Source organism: Giraffa tippelskirchi, chromosome 5, assembly GCF_054371585.1.
Source record: "Giraffa tippelskirchi isolate mGirTip1 chromosome 5, T2T-mGirTip1v1.2.pri, whole genome shotgun sequence".
NCBI classification, from domain to species: Eukaryota; Metazoa; Chordata; class Mammalia; order Artiodactyla; family Giraffidae; genus Giraffa; species Giraffa tippelskirchi.
In genome coordinates, this window is record NC_137279.1 from 94,306,341 (window position 1) to 94,327,164 (window position 20,824).

Sequence of the window (20,824 nt, forward strand, 5' to 3'; positions counted from 1 at the left end):
GTTAGGAGTACTTTCTCCTCTTCAATTATCTGCAAGAGTTTGTGTAAAATTGGTATTATTTCTTCCTTGAATACTTGGTAGAATTCATCAGTCAAGATGTGTAGGGCTGGGGTTTCTTTGTGGGAAGATTTTAAACAAGGAAATTTCCTTAATAAACATAGGATTATTCACATTATCTATTTCTTTCGGTATGAACTTTGGTAGTTTGTGTCTTTCAAGCAATTTGTCCATTTCATTTAAGTTGTCAAATTTATTGGCATAGAGTTGTTTACAATATTTCCTCATTATCTTCTTAATACCTAAGAATATGGATGTTTGTTACTTTCTCAGTCCTGATGTTGATGAATTTCTGTCTTTCCTCTCTTTCCTGATTGATTTGGCTAGAGATTCATCAATTAAAAAAAAACCGGTTTTACCCGTTTATTTAAGGATATACAGAGATACACAGGGCAAGTCTGGGAGGGTCCCGAGCACAGGAGCTTCTGTCCCTGTGGAGCTGGGGCCATTGCTCTACCACCATATGGATGTGCTCGCCAACCTGCAAGCTCCCCGAACCCTGTGCTATTGGGATTTTATGGAGGCTTCCTTGTGTAGGCATGATCAATTTTAATTAACTCCATTTCCAGCCTCTCTCCCCTCTCTGGAGGATGAGGAGTGGGACTGAAAACTTCAAGCTTCTAATCACAGCTTGGTATTTCTGGTGACCAGCTGTTATCCTGGAGTCAGAGATTCATCAATTTCATTAATGTTCTCAAAGATGCAGCTTTTGGTTTGATAGATTTTTTTCCCCTAATTTTTTAGGTTTTCTATTTCATTGATTTCCACTGATATTCTTTTCTTTCATTTGCTTAGGTTTTTAATTTTCTCTTCTTTTCTTAACTTTTTCTTTTAAAATATGGAGTGCTTTCACCAATTTGCCTGTTACCCTTACCCAGGGGCCATGCTAATCTTCCCTGTATTGTTCCTGCTTTGGCAGGTGGATTCTTTTCCACTAGCGCCACCTGGGAATCCCTGTATGGTTCCAATTTTAGTATAGGTGCTGCTGAAGTGAGCACCTCAACTTCTTAACATTAAAGCTAAAGTCATTTGTTTGAGATCCTTATTCTTTAAAAAAAAATTTTTGGCTGTACCTTGCAGGACCTTAGTTTTCTGAGCAGGGATTGAATCCACACACTCTGCAGTGGAAGTGCAAAATCTTAACCGCCGAACAATTCTTTATTCTTTTCTAATACAGGTGTTGGTGCTATAACTTTTAAGTATTGTTTCGTGGCAAATTATAATTTGTGTGTTTTGTTTTCATCCAAAATACTTTCTATTGTCCCTTTTGATTTCTTCTTTGACCCATGGATTATTTGGAGGTGTGTTATTTTGTTTCCAAATGGTTGCGGATATTGCTGAGATCTTTCTGTAATTTTTTTTGCATTTTTTATTTTGTACTGGGGTACAGCCAATTAACAATGTTGTGATAGTTTCAGGTGAACAACCAAGGGACTCAGCCATACATATACAGGTATCCATTCTCCGCCAAAGCCTGCTCTCATCCAGGCTGTCACATAACATTGAGCAGAGTTCCATGTGCTATACAATAAGTCCTTGTTGGTTATCCATTTGAAATACAGCAGTGTGTACACGACCATCCCAAACTCTAACTATCCCTACCAGCTCCCATCCCTTGCAACCATTGTTCATTTTCTAAGTCTGTGAGTTTTTTTTTTTGTTTTGTAAGTAAGTTCATTTGTATTATTTCTTTTTAGATTCTACATATAAGGGATATCATGTGATATTTCTCCTTCTCTGTCTGACTTCTGTTATTGATTTCTAAGTTAGTTTCATTATGGCCAGAGAATATTTTTATGTGACTTAAATTCTTTGAGACTTGCTTTATGGCTCTGGATATAATTTGTCTTGGTAAATGTTCTACGTGCACTTGAAAATAATATGTGTTCTAGTATTGTTGCGTGGAGGGTTCTGTAAATGTCAATTAGGTCAACTTGGTTGATAGTACTGTTTAAGGCATTTACATCCTAACTGAATTTTTGTTTGTCCTCTTTATTTTTGTCTCTTTCTTCTTTTTTTCTGTCTAGTTTTGGATTAATCAGTATTTTAAATAATTCCATTTTCTCTAATTTTTTTGCTTACTCACATAGTTACCAGTTTTGATGTACTTCATTCCTTTGTGTGTATATATATATATATATATATATATATATATATATATGTTATCATTTTCCTTCTGTCTGATGGACTTCCTTTAACATATATAGCTATAGTTCAGGTCTCCTTTTGATGAAACTTTTTAGGTTTTGCATGTCTTAAAACGTCTTTGTTTTATCTTCATTTTGAAGATATTTTCACTGGGTATAGAATTCATAGTCTACGGTGCTTTTCTTCTTTTAAAAAATATCTATCTATTTATTTTTATTTGCTTTGTCTGTGTTGGGTCTTAGCTGCGGCATGCAGGAGCTGCACTGCATCACGCGGGATCTTTGGTTGCAGTACATGGATTCTCTAGCTGTGGCGCTCAGCCTCAGTAGTTGCAGCTCGTGGGCTCAGTTGCTCCTTGGCATGTGGGATCTTAGTTTCCCCACCAGGGACTGGACTTGCGTCCCCACCAGGGAAGTCCGATAGCGCTTTTCTTTTAATACTTTAAAGATGTTATTTAATAGTTCTCTGGCTTGAATTATTTATGACAGGAAGCCTGCTATTACATTATCATTTTTCTTCTGGATATAATGTCTCTGGTTGCTTTTAAGATTTCCTCTTTAGTCCTCTCTGATGTTGACATCTCTGAGCATCAACCTTTCTTTTTTTTTTAAAAAAATAATTTATTTATTTATTTTTGGTTATGCTGGGTCTTCCTTGCTGTGCCCGAGCTTTCTTTAGTGGCATTCTTTAGTTGCAGTGAGTGGGGGCTACTCTTTGTTGCAATGCTCAGGCTTCTCACTGTGGTGGCTTCTCTTGTTGGGGAGCACAGGCTCTAGGTGCACGGGTTTCAGTAGTTGCAGCACACAAGCTCAGTAGTTGTGGTGCACTGGCTTTTCATTGCTCTGTGGCATGTGGAATCGTCCCAGACCAGGGATCGAACCTGTGTCCCCTGCATTGGCAGGTGGATTCCTATCCACTGTACCACCAGGGAAGTCTTATGAGCGTCAACCTCTCATTCCAAGTGCTTGACAAATCTTTTCTGACCTGAACACCTGCTGGCCTCTCTCCTGAGCTCCAGGCCCATTTAACATGTGCATTTGGTTTGGCTCATAGACACCCGAATTTCAACCTATCAAATAAGTGGTGTATTATCACCTTGCCCTGATCTCTTCTTCATCCTGCATTCTTTATCTTAGAGAATTTACCTTCACTGAGCTGCTCAAGACAGGAATTTGGGAATGACCCTCTTCTCCATCTTACTCTATTTATAGATTACCAAAATTGTCACCTGTCAATCCTCTCTAATTTTCCTCTTTCCCTCCTTTCTCTTCTCACTGCCTCAGCCTAGGCCCTTATCAGCTTCCTGGATTACTGCAGCAGCCTCCAAATTGATCTTCTTGCCTCCAACCTTGATCCCATGCCATCCTTTCTCCACACTGGAGCCAGAGTGTACTTTTTTTTTTTTTTAAATAAGGTCACTCTCCTGTTTAAATCCTTTGTTGCTCTCCATTCCCTTATCAAACTACCTCTCTTGGTTGTAAAAATTCTTCAATCTATCTCCTGCTTAATTCTTCAGCCATCTCTCAAAGTGTTCTTGCACTCAGGTGAACCTGAGCCATCTGGGATTATTTTCGGTTTCTGCAAAACCATCCTCCAAAGCTTTATCTCTGCCTAAAGTGGGAATCTCTTCACTCCTGCCCCTGGTTGGCTCACCTTCAGGACTCGGCTTAAGCTTTACCATTCCTGGGAAATGACCCCAGCCACACCCATTTTTCAGGGGTTGATCCAGGGGCCTCATCTGTGTCCACTGTCACAGCTCCTAGCTCTATCCTGTAATTGTCACTTAACAATTTAAAAAATTAATTAATTAATTTGACTGCATTGGGTCTTCGTTGTGGCATGTGAGATTTTTCATTGTGGCTCACAGGCTTCTCTCTAGTTGTGGCACACAGGCTCATTAGTTGTGGTGCCTGGGGCTTAGTTGTTCCATGGGACATGGGATCTTATTTCCCTGACCAGGAAATGAACTCATGTCCCGTGCACTGAAAGGCAGATTCTTAACCCCTGGACCGGTAGGGAAGTCTCTTACTTAATTTTTGTAGAATTTATGTGCTCCAGGCCCTAGGTTACCCGGTACCCACTCTTTGGAGTTTCTGTTTTAGTGGGAGTTGGGGTGGAAGGCTCCAGCACTAAGTACATAGTCTCTGGTTAGAGTTGAGCCAGTGCCAGGGAAGCCAGGACAGGGTGTTAATGGAGTGAATAACAGAGAATCAGCCTTAGCCTGGGGATTAGGGATGGCTTCCCTGAGGAAGCGATGGCTGCATGGGAACTCTAGGGATGGGGAGGGGTTGGTGGTCAGGGAAGGAAGATGGTAGGAAGGGGTGTTGGTGGTATTCTAGGCAGAGGAACATCACGGGCACCCTGAGTGGTGAGGTCACCTGGCTCTTTGTGGAGCTGGAGGAAGCCAGTGTGGTGGGTGTGTGGGAGCAGGTGGGGAGAGATGAAGGGTGATGCAAGGGAGGAGAGTGAGGTCAGCTCCCTTGGGCCGTGGGGCTGTACTAAAGAGGACTTTGGCTTTCATCCCAAGGGCCCTGGGAAGCCATTATGGGCTTTTAAGCAGAGGAACAGGGCTTCCTTGGTGGCTTAGCAGTAAAGAATGTACCTGCAATGCAGGAGCCGCAAGAGATGTGGGTTCGATCCCTGGGTTGAGAAGATCCCCTGGAGGAGGGCGTGGCAACCCACTCCAGTATCCTTGCCTGGAGAATTCCAGGGACAGAGGAGCCTGGCGGGCTATAGTCCATGGGGTCTCAAAGAGTCAGACACGATTGAAGTGAATCAGCATGCATGCAAGGAGTGGAGCAATATGATCAGATTCACATTTTCAAAAGATTTCTCTGCTGCCCTGTGCAGGGTGGGTGTGAAGGTGGGGTGGGGGTGACACTTGGACCAGTCAGGAGGTGTTGGGGTCATGGCTTGGACTAGAGAGGTGGAGAGGAAAAGAGGAAGATGTTGTAAGGCATTTATGAGCCTGGGTCAGCAGAATCAGAAGCAGGAACTGAGGATGGCTCCCAGCATCTGGACGGGGAATGTGGGTGGTGGTGATAGGGCTTCCTCCCCCTGAGATGAGGAATACAGGACAAGGGTATGGTTTTGGGATCTCAAAAGAAGAGCCAGTTTGGGACAAAGGGTGAGTTCCTTAAAGACGGACTCATCTATTATTCACCTTAAATTCTCGGTATTAGGCTCAGCAGGGGCCCAAGGACTGTACGTGGAGTGAACAACAGGACTGACGCTCTCAGGCCTGCTGACTTGCTTTGTCGGTTGAATGGCCAGCAGACAAGTGCTGCTCCTTGGATGACAGGGAAAGCCCTGTTATGTTCTTTCTCACACAGCAGGTTATCTGCCCAAACAGACTGCTCTGGTGGTTACCCCAGATGAGAGCGGAGAGGCTCACGTGGGTAGGAGCAGGTGGGTGTGTGGGTGTGAGAGCACGGGAGGGACACTGGGAGTCGGGGGAGCTTTGTACTCAGCATCTCATCACCATCCGTTCCTTTTACTGCTCAGCTGGGGGCAGGGTCCAGCTGCCGCAGGGCAGCACTGTGGACCAAGGACTTGGAACACTTCCCTGCTGCTAACACATACCATTCCCAGATTTCCCTAGAGGCTTGGGGCTCTGTTTTGCAGTCAGGGAGTATAACACACAGAAGGCTGAGATGCTGCCAAGGCATCTAAGCACAGTTCATCCACTACCACCCCCCCACCTATGCACCATTCATTCATTCATTCATTCACCCACTGTGTGCCAGGATCTGGGCTCCAGGTGTATCACGGCAACCTGGCCCCAGCCCCCTAAGCTCATACACTGCACCTGCATCCATACACTGGTGGTGCCACCATCACCACAGCCACCTTTAGGGTCAGTTAGTGGCTTCCAGAGCACATTACCGTTGCTTCCATCTAAGCTGGCTGAGATGCAGCACTTCCGGAATCCATAGATGATGCTGTTATTAGAAGCTTTACCTCTAACCACACATACGTACTTGCTGGAGGTTCGGAGCAGTGATGCTGATAATGGCCAGAAACTGACAAGTACCCCAAAATAGTGAATGACTGAGCAAACTATAGACATAAGATGGGAGAGGAAGACTGACAAAAACACCAAGTAGGTAGGATTATACCTATTTATAGTACGATGGGATTTAATGTGTTGGTGAGATTTCCTTTTATGAAATAAACAGAATAGAAAGTCAGAAAGAAAGTCAGATACATACTAATTACAACTACTCTAAAACCTATGTACATACACCACGATCTCAATTTCATAAGGAAAACAATGCGTCGCAGAAGACTGGAATATGCCAAATATTAACAACGCCTGATTCAGATAAAGAGTATATACATGATTTTTTGGCTTCTTTATTGTCTTCTATTCTTTCCAAACCTTTCATGATGAGAAAGCTTTTCCTATGAAAATTCAGAAAAGTAAATAAATGAAAACACTGGAAACTTCCTGTGTCTACACAGTGGCATAGATCAGTGATCTACTCCCAGGGATGTAAGAAGAGCTTGGTGATCCCTAGATTCTGTTGTTCATGTTTGTGATAAAACTGATATTTGAGAGCTGGACTCGGTGGGTGCTAAGTTCTCTTTGGCTCCAATGTTCTGGGATTCAGTTTGATTCCACACAAGTTGAGAAGCTCACCATCTAGTCAGGGAAGCAGACTTATTTATTTATTCATTCATTAACTCAACAAATATTTATGGCATTTCTGCTTTGTTCGTGGCATTGCCGAGTTGCTGGGGAACATAAATGCATAATTACAATGCCATGTGAGAAGTGCCTCAAGAGAATTCCTTTTCAGAGTGTTAGGGGGCATGTAGCAGGGGAAGCAGCTGACCCTTTGGGGGGTGTAAAGGGTCATGGGAGGAGGTTCATCTGAATAGGGTCTTGAGGGGTGAATAAGAGTTCTTTAGCCAGTACTCTTGCCTGGAAAATCCCATGGACAGAGGAGCCTGGTAGGCTGCAGTCCATGGGGTCTCAAAGAGTCAGACATGACTGAGCGACTTCACTTTCACTTTTCACTTTCATGCATTGGAGGAGGAAATGGCAACCCACTCCAGTGTTCTTGCCTGGAGAATCCCAGGGACAGGGGAGCCTGGTGGGCTGCCGTCTATGGGGTCGCACAGAGTCGGACACGACTGAAGCGACTTAGCAGCAGCAGCAGCAGGCAGCAACTAGAGGGAAACAGAGCTTTTGCTAAGTTGAGAATTATTCCTGGAGAGGGAATGTGGGAAGATTGAATACACAGATTGTTTATAGATGCTTGTCCTCATCCCAGCCACGGAAACCAAGATAAGAAGTGAGTTCAGATGTCACAGCTCACAAAGTGAGAATAACTCTTTTGAGTCCTGGCTGTTTCTTCTTCCACCTTTAACTAGGAGTCAGGCATATTCAAGGCCTCTTTGAATAATGACCCCTTGACCCTTCAGTACAGCCTCGTTCAGGAACTGGAAACATCTGGATCCTGCTGGCTGGAAAAACACTGTGTGACCCCTGATTTCTGTCCTCGTGCAGAAAGCAAAGCCAACTATAAGAAGATGACCTAGGGCTGGAAATTCCAACCAGTAAACAAGAATCCTTGCAAAAGTGATCCTTGGACATCTATCTGCTGAGTTCTGTTGCTTGTCTCTCTTCCCTTTTCCCAGTTTCTTACCTCCTTTTCCTCCTTTCTCTCTCCTTTGTCACATCTACTTTCCTCCCTTTCTCTTTCCCGTCTCTAGTCTCTTCATCTCACTCTCTGCCTCCTGTTTCTCTGAGTGTTTTTGTCTCTCTCATTTTGCATATTTTCTCTTTCTCTTTTCCCTTATCTCTTGCCTGTCTTCAGGTCAGGGTTTTCTGACCTGAAGGGGGTTTTCTCCATTGAAAGGGGCCCTGGCCTGCCTTTGAGGGGCTTTGGAGAGGGCAGAGTTGGTGGGCTACTCTGAGCTTGTTTGGCTTTCTTAGACAAGCATCTCTTTTTAAGGAGTCTGAATTTAGAGCGTGACCACATAAAGAGCCCTTCATTCTGGCTCTCATATATCCCTACTTGAGCTGAGACATATCCAGACAGATAATCATCAGGATTCCTACAGGAAATTAAAGACCTTGGTGCCGCATAGCTGCTTGCCTCACCTGCGTGGCCCGTTAAGTTTCACAAAAGGCTTCGCTTCCCTGTTATGTGACAGAACACATCTCTGATAAGATTTCTTTCCCAAATCTCTCTAATGAAGGTGGTTGTGTGTGTCTTCTAGATAAGCAAGCTCACAATAAGGCCAGCAGTTCTCATTTTGGTGCAAGCTGGTGCCTCGCCCCTTTTTATCTGAGTTACAGGGATGCTGAGTTGGTGCATGTCCTCAGGTCCACACTCAGGGCAAGCATCCTTATCATGATGTACATTTGGATCTTTGGCTAGCTTGCAGATGCAGTACTTGCCTCACGTCTTTCATGAATCCCCACTTTGTCCACACTCTCTGGTCAGCACCTTCTTTACAGGACAACAGGTCCCAATCTAGACAACATGGTAATCCCACTCCCATGGGATTTGTCAGTGACTGGCTTAGGTCTGAGCATGCAACCCATTTTTAATCAGTGAGAAGAGAAGGAAAACCTAGGGACTGGTGGGACAGTTTTTCTCATTATTAAAAAGAGATCCAAGGGACTTCCCTGGTGTTCCACTTTCCTGGTGGTCCTTGCTAAAACTCCTGGCTCCTAAATGCAGGGTCTCAGGTTCGAGCCCTGGTCAAGCAACTAGACCCTACATGCTGCAGCTAAGGATTCGCATGCTGCAACAAAAGTCAAAGATACTCCATGCTGCAACTAAGACCTGAAGCAGCCAAGTAAATAAATAAATATTAAAAAAAAAGAGAGAGAGATCCAAGATAAGAGTGCTTCCTTTACTTGTCTCCGCACTTTGAAGTGTAATAGTGGGATGCCTGGAGGTGCTGCAGCCATCTTGTGACCATGAGGGAGTGGCCAACATGCAGAAGATAGAGCAGAAAGTCAGAAAGAACATGTTCATGGTGACACCTATCTTCAAATTAATGGCCCTTGAAACTGTCCTACCTTTGGAGTTACTGTGTGGGATAATAAATGTCCTTTTTTTTTTTGCCATGTGGCTTGTAGGACCTTAGTTCCCCAAGCAGGGACTGAATCTGGGCCATAGCAATGAAAGCGCCGAGTCCTAACCCCTTGGACAACCAGGGAACTCCCTAAATGTCTTTGTTTGTAAACTCTCTTGAGTTAGGGTTTCTTTACTGGTAACTGAAAGTATCTTAGCAAATACAGACAGGGAGGTACAAGACGGGCCCACTGTGTTTTATGAGGGAAGCGTGAGTTCGCTGAGAGAGGGGTGGGGTGGGGAAATAAGCCTGGGGGTGAGCCTTGAGGTCAGTTGGCTCTGCGCTAGAGCACCAGCTTTGTTGCTCCTGCCTGTGACAAGTCACGGGCAAATCACTTAACCTCTCTGAGTTGTAGTTTCCTTGGCTCAGAATGAGTATTGAGTACCACATGGATGCTCAGTAATTGTCAGTTCTCTTCTCACTAGATATGTTTCTCTTCCAGTTATTTTTAAAGGGACCAGGAGGGGCCAGGCGCAGAGAGTTATTTAATGGCATTTCAGTGCTAGGGGGAGTTTATACAGAGACCGTTCTGAGTCCTTTCCCACAGTTGCTCCAAGTACAAATCACATCTCTAATGCCAGCAAGAGCACTGAGGGGGAGGCAAATACACCCAATTCTCAATTCTCCATGGTGATGAGGGACGTGGATAATTGAAAACAGCAGATAATCCCCGAACCTGCTTTGAGTCACTGACTTCCACCACCTCCCCCACCATCACTTTTTTGGTACAGCTGACAAACTGCCACAAGGATGCCCATCTCTCCTCTCTTCTGGTGCATCACTCGGCAAAGCTGCTTCGATACAGTCAAGGCCAGGGTGATGGGAGAAGCAAGGGGACTGACACCTCCCCCGCCCTCCGCCCCAGCCAAGAACAACTCAGAAGCTGCGTGACTAAGCTTGCCTTGGAGTTGGGCTCTGTCTACCCTTGGGCTAGTTTGACTTCAGTTTCTCCAAGCTCCTCCAGGTGGAAATGAGCCCCACAGATGCAGGTTCTTCACCTCTGATGGGCCTTATTCAGGCCAGACAGGGCAAAACTGCATGCATGCTCAGAGATCCTCCCCTTATGCCATCATTTCTTAGAGCCAAGGGTGACTTTCCCCCTCCCGAGCAATGGCATGAACTAAAATGAATTAGATGCATTGAATTTAGAGCTTTTGGATTTTTGAAGAAAAATTTTGGCTGTGTCGGGTCTTAGCTGTGGCATGTGGGATCTTTCATTGCATCGTGAGGGCTCTCTAGTTGTGGAGCACAGGCTTAATTGCCCCAAGGTCTTTCCTGGTGGCTCAGATGGTAAAGAATCCACCTGCAATGCAGGAGACCCTGGGTTCCATCCCTGGGTCGGGAAGATCCCCTGGAGAAGAGAATACTTCAGTATTCTTGTCTGGAGAATTCCCTAGATAGAGGAGCCTACAGTTGCAAAGAGTTGGACACAACTGAGCGACAAAGCACACAAATGGGATATGAAGTATTAAGTGCAATTGCAAAGTCACTCATTTCCCATCTTCCACTACATGTGAGATCTTCGTTCCCTGACTAGGGATTGAACCCACATCCCCTGCATTGGAAGGCGGATTCCTAACCACTGGACCACCGGGAAAATCCCCTAGAGCTTTTGGATTCTTTAGCCAGGTGACAGAACCCTCTTATTTACCAAAGCCTCCTTTCTGTCAGTGAGACACCTTCATATGAAAAGGATGAAAAGTGAGGCAAGAAAGATGAACATTTGAGTACCTATCACACGCTGTCTCTGTGCTACTGCTGCTACTGCTAAGTCACCTCAGTCATGTCTGACTCTGTGCGACCCCATAGATGGCAGCCCACCAGGCTCCGCCGCCCCTGGGATTCTCCAGCACTTTGCATCTTTTACTTCATGGAGAGACCAGATCTTTCCAGTGAAAACTTGTCTAGCCTGAATTAGGAGATACTGGCTGCTTGCTTGTCTCTGGTAACCTATTCTGGAAAATTCCTGCTTTGGAACCAATAACACAAAAATAAATGTTCACCAGTCCTAGACCTGGGGTTCAGGTCTCTCAGGCTCTCTTGCAATCTTGTTCTTTTTCTCTACTCTAAAAATTTGATCGGACGAGATCTGTGGGTCTAAGGGAACTGGGCAAACTGAAATTTCTTGGTTGGGGGATTGCTAGCCTTCTTGGCCTTTATTGGGAGATGCAGAAGTGCCCCACTGGCCAGAATCAAGGCTCAGAGCACCAGAAGCAGCTATGATAAGATCTAGGGGACCTTCAGGGCAGGCTCTCATCCCTCTTTCTCTTCTTTCCCTTCTATGGCCCTTCTGGTTGGTTTAGAAGTTCTCTAATGGAAGTGACAAGAAGTAAGTAGGAAGCCACTGGCCTTTCTCACCCTCTGTGGCTCACATCTGCCAGTTCCTGGAGCCACCAGGAGGCTTAATCACTAGGTTTGCAGGAGGAAAAAGCTATTATGCTAAGAAAGACGATTAGTGCTCACCAGGCCTCCCCAGAGCTCCTACCATGGGCCACAGGGATTGCCAGACATGGTACTTGTCATAAAATCAGTGCTGGGAACATAGTTTTAGAGCAGTCAGAGGAGGCAAGGTTTCCTAAATTGTGGGGAAAACTCCCCAGTTAGAATAATGGCTTATTTTTGGCACATACTCTTTCTGAGAGGGCTTCCCCAGTGGCTCAGTGGTAAAGAATCCACCTGCAATGCAGGAGACACAGGTGACAACAGGTTTGATTCCTGGGTCAGGAAGATCCCTTGGAGGAGGAACTGGCAACCTGCTCCAGGATACTTGCCTAGAGAATCCTGTGGACAGGGGAGCCTGGTGGGCTACAGTTCCTAGGGTCGCAAAGAATCGAACACAACTAAGGGACTGAGCAGCAGCAGCAGCAGCTTTCTGAGATGTACAGCCTCATCTCATTTCCTTTCTGTGCGTGCCTTTCAAACACCATATGGGAAAACAGCCAAGATGAGTGCGCTGGGCCTTTAGAGTCTGCAACTCATTTATTTGATCTTGGGCAAGTCCCCTAGGCCTCTTGTTTCTCTTTGTTTTAAAATTTTATTTATTTTATTTTTGGCTGCACTGGGTCTTCATTGCTGCGTGTGGGCTTTCTCTGGTTGCGGCGAGCAGGGGCTACTCTCTAGTTGCTGTGCTGGGACTTCTCACTGCGGTGGCTTCTCCTGTTGCAGAGCACAGGCTCTAGAGCCTGCAGGCTCAGTAGTCGTGGTGCATGGGCTTTGTTGCCCCGAGGCATATGGGATCTTAGTTCTGCATTGCCAGGCAGATTCTTAACCACTGGGGCACCCTCTTGTTACTCTGTATGATGGGGATGACAGGAACTGCCTAGCAGAGGATCACCAGGTCAGTAAGAAGTTGGTTGCACAATGCCTGGGGCTTGGTGAAAGTGAAAGTGTTAGTTGCTCAGTCATGTACGACTCTTTGTGACCCCATGGATTGTAGCCCACCAGGCTCCTCTGTTCATGGAATTCTCCAGGCAAGAATATTGGAGTGGGTAGCCATTTCTTCTCTAGGGGATCTTCCTCATCCAGGTCTCCTGCATCACAGGCAGAATCTTTACCGTCTGAGCTACCAGGCTTGGTAGGTGCCCCCAAACTGTTGTTAGAATTGGTTTCTGAACTATGGTTCAGGCCTGATATTGTGGCAATGGAAGGAGTATCCTTGTGCAGCCCACATGCCCTTTCTCACCATCCAGTGATGACCACTGGAAATTCAGAACGAAAATGTTGTCTCTTCTCTTGACCCTCCTGAGAGTACATGTATATACATGTATGTGTATGTATGTGTGTAGATCTCTATCTGTATCATCTATATCTATCTCAAGGATCTCTGGGGATAGAGATGGGGCTTTCCTGGTTCATTCACATGCCTCTTCCAGGATAAGGGAAGGGTTGTTTTTTTTTTTTTTTTTAGGGGTGTTCAGGACACAGCTTCTTCACTCTCCTCTTTCTGCCCTTAGAGTGGTATTATTTGCATATCTGAGGATGATATTTCTCCTGGCAATCTTGATACCATTCTAATGGCAGAAAGCCAAGAGGAACTAAAGAACCTCTTGATAAGAGTGAAAGAGGAGAGTGAAAAAGCTGACTTAAAACTCAACATTCAAGAAACGAAGATCATGGCATCCGGTCCTATCACTTCATGGCAAATAGAAGGGGAAAAAGTGGAAGCAGTGACAGATTTTATTTTCCTGGGCTCCAAAATCACTGTGGACGGTGACTGCAGCCATGAAATTAAAAGACACTTGCTCTTTGGAAGGAAAGCTATGACAAACCTAGACACTGTATTTAAAAAAGCAGAGACATCACTTTGCTGAAAAAGGTCCTTATAGTCAAAACTAGGTTTTTTTTCCAGTGGTCAAGTATGGATGTGAGATTTGGACCATAAAGAAGGCTAAGCACCGAAGAATTGATGCTTTTGAATTGTGCTGGAGAAGATTCTTGCAGTCCTTTGGACTGCAACACCAAACCAGTCAATCTTAAAGGAAATCAGTACTAATATTCATCTGAAGGACTGAGGCTGAAGCTGAAGCTCCAATACTTTGGCCACCCAAAGCGAAGAAACGACACATTGGAAAAGACTTTAATGCTGGAAAAGCTTGAAGGCAGGAGGAAAAGGGGACGACAGAGGATGAGATGGTTGGATAGCATCACTGACTCAGTGGACATGAGTTTGAGCAAACTCCAGGAAATAGTGAAGGATAGGGAAGCCTGGTGTGCTGCAGTCCATGGGGTCACAAAGAGTCAGACACAACTTATTGAATGAACAACAATCTTGATTCCAGCTTGTGATTCATTCAGCCCAGCATTTTGCATGATGTACTCTGCATGTAAGTTAAATAAGCAAGGTGACAACATACAGCCTTGTCGTACTCCTTTCTCAATCTGGAACCAATCAGTTCCCTGTCCCGTTCTTTAAAGGTTCCTTGTGGCCACTGGAGGTGCTGGAGGATGAAACTGGCTGTCCTTCCAACCAAAAGCATGTGGATTTTGGTTGAAAACAGAAAGGATGTTCCACTTTGAACTCTCCTGTTCAGTTGGACCTGAGTCCATAGCTGTATGGAATCTCGCTCATGGTCTTGGTGATCTGGTCTGATGTGTAGATGGGCAGCCGTGGGATGGCCATGGATAGTGGTGACAATGTTCTGATTTCATGGTGGAGAGCCCAATGCTGGAAAAGAGCTCTAGTCTCAGGATGGGGACAATAATAGCAGCGGTAGTATCCTGATCTCTCAGAGGGCATGTTCACAGAGGTGATATGCTCTGGTTCTCATGGCAGGGACAGGATTCGAGGTGACAGTTCTGTCACCTGGTGGGATCCTAATGGGTGGGTGGCAGTGCAAGCTCTGTTCCCACGGTGGGGAAACTAGTAGTGATGATGATGCTTTGATCTCTTGGGGAGGATAAATGAAGGGGGTTGGGTGGCAGGGGGGAGCTGGGATGCCTCTGCCCACAAAGCAGCAGGGGGTCCAGGAGTTGAGCTCAGAGAAGCTCCTGGACTCATGTTTGTTGTTATGTAAGAGCAAGAAGGCTGTCAAGGTCTTTCCTGCAGACACTGCTCACGCACACAGCTGTGGGGCCTCGCCTCTCCCCCTCTTCCTTTCAGAATCCTGCTTGCGAGACGCTGGCCACAGTGATAAAGTGTCCAATTTGATGGGGATCCGGTTAAGACACTAATGCTTTTCTAATTCTGGCTAAATCGACATTGGTTTTGTCGATCTACCTACACAGGTTGAGCTTGTTGCTTCCAATTTCAAGTGATTTCCATCTTGTCACTCTGTCCTTCCCCCTTAGCCTGTCTAATCCCTGGGTTCTTCCAGCTGCCTGGTACCTTCTGTGAGGCTTCCTGCTGCCTCTGAGGCTTGGCAATTAGAAACAGACTCCAGCAGGGAGGGCGGCTACGGGATTATTATTGAGGAGGGAGAGCCTGAGCGCAGTGTCCATAGCAACCCTCCAGTTTTCACCTTTACCGGGAGAGGAGGAAGGCAAGGGAAGGCAGGGAGGCAGCGAGACGCCTGCCCTTTTGCATTATTCATATCAAAGTGCTGGGTGCAGAAGGCCTTGGCTGTTGACTTTGCCCTATGCAGCTGGTGCGGGGAGAGGGGACTTTTCCCCATCTAGTAGCAGCGACTTGGAGTGGAGCTTGGGTATGGGGTGGAGTCAGTAAGAAAGCAGACTTCCCAGGTGGCGTTAGTGGTAAAGAACCCGCCTAACAATGCAAGAGACGCAGGTTCGATCTCGGTGGTTCTTTCCAGCCCTCTCAGTCAGTGATTTTATGCTGGCTTCCTTAGGAAGATAATAGTGGTAATATATTCTTTTCCGATGATGAAACAGCTCAAGGAACCTGCCAAATAGGAGCTACTTCTTCAAAATGTTCACAGAGGTGAATCCTGGCACTGAATGTAGTTCCTGGGTCTCCAAGGAAGGAGGCAGAAGGTTAAGGGCGTGGTTCTGTTTGGGGATCTCCCTCCTGGCTTCCCAAGGGGCCTGGAGCGCAGTGCTATGTGTATGTACCACCAGCAGAGGTCGCCACACTCCTCACAAACCCGCCACTGGTTTCTGTGCCCCAGGTGGGTGACGGGTGAGTGTAGGCTGTGGCCTCAATCTCAAAGCCAGAGCTGGGCCGGGAGCCACCAGGACCTTCCTGCTTGAGCCGCCACTGGTCAACTGGAGTCTGGGGAAGGGCTGCTGTCACCGGTTGGCTCAGAAGCCTAGGGCCCAAGTCACCAGCCAGCCTCTGGGGACCTGTTCTCCACTCTCGACCCGAACTGTAGGAGGGCCATTCATCCAAGGCTACAGAATGCCTGGGGCCCTGGGCTGCCCTGGTTCTTGGCCTTCTCTTTGGCAGCTCAGGTGCCAGTTATAGGTTTGGGAAACTGTTAGAGGTTTTTTGTTTTTTTTTCTGCTCTGAGCCTTTTGGGACTCAGACCATGAAATGGACTTAATCAGTAAATCTTAATTGAGAACATGTGCTGTGCTAGATATGGGGGATTCAGCAGTGGATAAAATAGACAGAAATTCCACCCTCAGGAAGCTGAATGTCTAGTCCGGGACAGAGGGGGAGGATGCCATCACCTACACTGCAGTGTGGGGCTGGAAGTGGACACACCTACCCCTTCACAGGCAGTGGTGGGCTCCCTCCACTGACTTAGCCCTGAGCAGACCGGCCTTTGGACCTGCCCTGGCTCTAGGCATGAGGCTCAGATGCTGAACCCTGGCCAAACGGGTCTCCATGGGCTCCACCCCAGCCACCAAGGTCCTTGCACTTTCCCAGTCCACCTATGTATCACCTTACAGTTTGCAAAGTCTGTGTCCCTATCCTAACTCCCTGTGAGCCTGGCCAGGCAGCATGGTGACAAGATGTTGGTGCTCTGTACCCATCATCTCATGCATTCTTTCCAGAGATCATACCAGCACCTTTATGTGACCTCTGTGCAGGCTAAGTTGCTTCAGTTTTGTCTGACTCTTTGCGACCCCATGGACTGTAGCCCACCAGGTTCCTGTGTCCATGGGATTCTCTAGGCAAGAAGACTGGAGGGGGTTGCCATGCTCTCCTCCAGGGAATCTTCCTGACCCAGGGATCAACCCGTGTCTCTTATGTTTCCTGCATTGGCAGACGAGTTCTTTACCACTTGCACCACCTGAGAAGCCCCAAAGACCTTTAACTCCTCTAAAAAACATTCCCATCCAGACTGACTCATCTGGCCAGAACAGCAAGTTCTCACACCAAAGCCATTGAGAAGGGGTCAGGAGAAGCATTAAAAAATGTGTCTCGATTTTCACAAGACAACTGTTGAGGGAGGTATGACTGGGTCCAGCTTTATGGGCTCAGAGTGGTGCCGTGTGGGCACCAGCAGGAAGATGGTGGCTCTAAAGCAGACAGATTGGAATCCCAGCCTGAGGCTCCTCCGGCTCCGCTGCCTGCCTGCTCACTCTGTCTTCTCTCCACGTCCAGAACCAGCCCCACCGGCCACACAGTTTTTGGAGCAGAATTGTCACCCTTCCTTCACGCTTCTCTGTGAAGCTGCTTTTATGAAACTTCCCCAGGTCATTTTGTCAGAGGGGTTTCATGGAGAACCTGGCTAGAAGTGGAGGGCAGGAGGAATTGTCCTCTGGAAGGGGATGAAGCCCAGTGGCAGTGACTGAGTGGAGAGGTGACCTGCGAGTGGACAGTCCAGTTTGGCTCAAGGCATGATCTCTTGCCTTCTTTGAGAACAAGAGCAAGCCAATTGCCTTCCCTGGAACCTAACTCAGTTTCCCCATCTGTAGAATGGGGCTACTAATTCAACCCCACTGGCTTGTTGGGACCACATATGCACAGAGCAGGCTTTCAATGAATGCACAGGGCATGAGATGTTAAGCTGCACATCTCTTTTGTAGCGAGGTCCATGCAAAGCACAAAAGTTTCAGTTTTTCTTCAGCAAAGCAGAATCCTGGAGGAGCTGGTATATGCTGCCATAGGTGGCTAAGAGCGGCTGGTGGCTGCCCTGGAAGCAGGCAGGGATATGCTGTGGTCTTGCCTCACTCTTTCTGCCATGGCTTGGGGGAGGGTGAGCGGGCTTGAGTTAGGAGAGCCCTGGTCCTGGGTCTGGATGTTCAGGGACTCAGAGAAAAGCACTGATGAGGGATCTACACTTACAGATCGGAGCTCACAGTGGCCAGGGGTGCAGGTAAGGGGTAAGCACTGTGTCTGGGGTCAAAGTGCCCTGAACTCTCACTCAGGCATCAATTCACTCACTCACTTCCCGATTCAACACACAGTCTGGGTGCGAGGTGAAGTGCAGTGTTGTGTGTGTGTTTTACAATTCACACTACAGGCTCCTGTCACCGACCTGCTTATGGGTGTAAATTAAAAACAGGGGAGCAAAGACATGTATACAGAGGACTCCAATACAACGCAAGGGGTGAAAAGTATCCCCAGAGAGATACAAATAAAGTGCTAAGGGAATTCAGAAGAGGGAGATGGTATCAGACTAGGGGGGAGAGGCTGAGGAGGGGGTGTCTGGGAAGGCTTTGGGTGGAGGCAGCACTGTGCTTTCCTTAAATTCTAGTGGGATTGGACACCGAGTGAGGGCTGGAGTGGCGTTCCAGGTGGCACGAATGGAGAACATGAAAAAGCGTGAGTCTGGGGTCAGAAAGATCCAGGTTCAAATCCATGACTAACTAATGAACTTGAGCGAGTCACTTCAGCCTTTCTACATTTTAGTTTATGGGGGTGAGAAGGTAAAGGTTGGAGCGCTAGAACCTTCCTGGCCTGCTTTCCAGGGCTGCCAGGAAGTGCAAATGGAGTACTTTATGTGAAAGCAGTTGGAAAACTATAAAGTGCTATGAAAATGCAGGGGCTGTTTTTATTTTTAAAGCATTAATTGATTCAGCAACAAAACTTCTAGGTAAGAATGCAATAATGACTGAACCTGGATGGGCTATACGGCAGTTCAGCTCAAAGCTGTCTCTAACTCAATCATCCAGGGTCTCAGGAAGTGTGGTTGATCTTTATAATTTCATTCCTGGAAGGTTAAGGATAGCCCTTAACCACCACAGACTTTCTTAAAAATCCCACTATTGTGTGTTGTTGTAGATTATCTGAACTCCATCCATCCACCTATTTATCTGTTCAACCAGCCATCCAGCCAATTTAGCAATCTATCCATCCACCCATTCACCTATCTATCTATCCATCCATCCATCCAATAAACCTATAATGAGTACATCCACGGCCAGATACCCTGCTCAGTGTTGGGGATACAGAAAAAAATTAGACCCCTTATCTGTGCTCAAGAACTCTACAGCTTAGTGGGAAAGACAGCCATATAAATCATGTATCATTACTCTTTTTAAACCCATTTTGAGTCACTTCTACATTTTGGGGTTAACAAATTCCAGAGACCACAGATTATGGGATTTTAAGGCTGAGTGATCCTAGAACTCTCTTCCATCACACTCATTTTACTGATGGGGAAATTGTGATTATTGTTTGTTGTGGAAAGCAATATGACTTCCTCTTATTTGCCTCCAAATGACCTCTCCAAGCTTTCAAGTTCAGTTCAGTTCAGTGACTCTTTATTAAACATCTATTATATGCCAGGCTCTGGGCAAGAGCTGCAGATGTGGCAGTAAAGAAGATGTCATTCTTGCCCTCAGGGATGTCACAGTCTAGGGACAAAAGGAAATACAGAGAGATAATAGCTCTTGTGCTTGATAAAGACAGGGATAGAGGTGAGCGCAGGGTACTGAACATACAGGAGAAGGGCCCTGCTCTGAATATGGGGAGCTTGGGAGAGGCTTCCTAGAGAGAAGTCCTGTGAGCCATGTCTTGAAGGGCAAAAAGCAATGTGTTAGATGAAGATGTCCTGGAAAGGCATGCTGGGCAGAAGGAACAGCATGGGCAAAGGCATGAAGGTAGAAATAGCATGGCATATTGGAGGAACTCCCCTGGAGTAGGAAATGGCATTCCATTCCAATATTCTTGCCTACAAAATCCCATGTACAGAGGGGCCTAGCAGACTACAGTCCATAGTGTTGCAAAGAGTTGTACATGACTGAGTGACTGACTGTATACTGGAGGAACCATATATGGTGTTGGGACTTAAAGAGGGAAGTGGTGAGGGATGAATGTGGAGAGGAGGGCAGGGGAAAAATGACAGCACACCTGAGGTGGAGCTGGTATGGCCAAAGGCCACCTTTGCCTTACTGGGTTTGGTGAGCATGTCCTTGTTTACTTTCTCTGTCCTCTCTGGGCTAAGAAACTCCAGCACATTCCCTTGGCCTTCCTCTTTACAGTCTTAGTCACTCAGTTGTGCCCAACTCTTTGTGACCCATTGGACTGTAGCCCATCAGGTTCCTTTGTCCATGAGATTTTTCAGGCAAGAATACCGGAGTGGGTTGCCATTTCCTTCTCCATGGGATCTTCCTGACCCAGGAATGGAACCAGTGTCTCCTGCATTGCAGGTGGATTCTTTACCTGCTAAGCCATTGGGGAAGCCCTTGTCAGTCTTCAGAGGCCTAATTCATGTGAAGGACGAGCCTGTCCTTCAAGGTGTGGATTTGGATATGCAGGAAAAGTCAGCTTTGATTTGCAAGATTTGCCAATTCCTATGGTGTAAACACTTCCAACAGCAAGGATTTCAAGCTATCAAAGCAACATCACTGGTCATGGAGTTGGGAAGAGATATACACTGTTGGGTTTTATAAGCCAGTACCAGCCAGCTCCAGCACAGCTTCTGGGCTGCATGTGTGGTCTGAAGAGGTAGCCTACTCTTACTGACTTGCATGATGTAGGGACCCTTATCACTCCCATTTTATAGAGTGGGAAGCTGAGGATCAGAAGGTGGTTGTCCTGCCTGTGATCACACAGCCACTGCCTGACAGAGAGGGGCAGCCTGGGCAGCATGACTCCAGAGCCTGAGCTCTAACCATGATATTGTTCTCTTCCCATTCCATCAGGGTGGCTGTATCAAAGTGCGTGAGCTGCATCAGTGGCATTAGCCTTCAAGTTCCAGCCCATTTCCAGATTAATCTCCAGTTGACA

At 46.5% G+C, this 20,824-nt stretch overlaps 1 non-coding gene across 1 annotated transcript; it reads right to left on the minus strand.

Annotated features, from left to right (window-relative positions):
* Positions 1-889: 889 nt before the first annotated feature.
* LOC145508078 (U6 spliceosomal RNA) lies at positions 890-992 on the minus strand. Its single transcript, XR_014055344.1, has one exon. It is a non-coding gene; the product is annotated as a U6 spliceosomal RNA (small nuclear RNA).
* Positions 993-20,824: the final 19,832 nt, after the last annotated feature.